The sequence below is a fragment of the Poecilia formosa genome, unplaced genomic scaffold, assembly GCF_000485575.1.
Source record: "Poecilia formosa unplaced genomic scaffold, Poecilia_formosa-5.1.2 Scaffold407, whole genome shotgun sequence".
Classification (NCBI taxonomy): Eukaryota; Metazoa; Chordata; class Actinopteri; order Cyprinodontiformes; family Poeciliidae; genus Poecilia; species Poecilia formosa.
In genome coordinates this window covers 94,782-95,137 of record NW_006800346.1, presented here as the reverse complement: position 1 = coordinate 95,137, position 356 = coordinate 94,782, and positions in this window count along the sequence as shown.

Genomic DNA, 356 nt, shown 5'->3' with positions numbered 1-356 from the left:
TGAAAACACAGCTAATGAGACGAAAAAGTTTCAAATCCACTTTTTGCATGGTGCAGAAACGTTTGAAAGCATATTCCCGAAGCAAGTGGGATTAAAGCAATCCAGTTTTGTTAATTTAAGATTCACTCAGATAAAGAATGCAGTCATTTTTTTAACTAGCTTTGATGAACTCTATGTTTAAGGAAAATAATGAAAAGCCTTGACCAAAGATAACTTGACGGGCGCTCCATCAAGGCGAGTATGTTTTATCTTCGTGCCCCAATGACAAAGAGCTGTCGGCATATATCTTGGTTAGTCGTTTGTTTCAGAGCCTTTAATTGCAGTCTGGCTCAGCAAACCTTTTCATCCTGCTGGAA